Below are 1023 nucleotides of genomic sequence, written 5' to 3' on the forward strand. Positions count from 1 at the left end.
CAGGCGCTGTTAACCGATAAAATTTTGTGACAAATTACTACAATAAAAAATTGACCCATTCGAAGTGCTGCTCAAATTTGTTCAAACAATTATTCAATTTTTCAAACAATATACTTTGGTTCAAAAGAAGACGATCTGACCTAGCTTTGATTTTAAAAAAATCCTAGCTCCACTGCCAGGTTTATGGGCAAAGTTTAAAAAAATACGGTTTTCGTAAAAATGTAATTATCTCAAAAATTACAGAAGTTCGGGAAAAGCTTTCCGTTCTACGTTTCTATTAATGTTATAGATAAAACAACCTGAAGAAACCACCCCATTTTCAATGCACTGGAGACTTTATTAAAATAAAGTTACTGAAGATTCACACGAAAATTGACTGAATAGATAAACTATTTTTGGCGTTTTTTGAACATACATACCTTCTGATTTAGATGCCAGTTATTTGAAAGAATTTTGTAAAACTTGGTATTTGTCATTGAGTTCATGAAATTTCGATTCGTAATCCCAAGGTGCAATATTTTTCGATACTTTTGGCTTGTTCACCTTTGATGTTACTAATGGCCTATTTTGGGTAGTGGCAGCTAATGATATTCTTGATGAACTGGCGATGTTTATCTTGGGCTTATCCGTTACGAGAGCCCCGCTTAAGTCCGACACTGAGTTGGAGCGTCTGGTTAGGCGAGTCGGAACAAATGCCTTATGCCCTCTGCGACCGTACAAAGCAGACGCTCCTTCTTTAGTGTTTGGTAATAATTCTTGAGTATTGGTTTTGTATATTGGCAGCCTAGATTGAAGTGGTCTTTCTGCAGACGGCATTGGAATCTTCCTTTCCATGGTCCTATAATACAATAAAATAATTTTGCATCTTTCAAACATACTCAATCCAAACCGTCAACTATGCTCGTGGTGTTACGTACTCACACTACAAAAGTTAAAGGCAATAAAATCAGTTGCGACACCTCAAAATTATTAATTGGGTCACCTCAAAAACCTCGAATTGTACATAGTTTTTAATTTGAGTTT

This window comes from Dendroctonus ponderosae, unplaced genomic scaffold (genome assembly GCF_020466585.1).
Source record: "Dendroctonus ponderosae isolate FM_Combo_2020 unplaced genomic scaffold, Dpon_F_20191213v2 Dpon_F_20191213_3, whole genome shotgun sequence".
Classification (NCBI taxonomy): domain Eukaryota; kingdom Metazoa; phylum Arthropoda; class Insecta; order Coleoptera; family Curculionidae; genus Dendroctonus; species Dendroctonus ponderosae.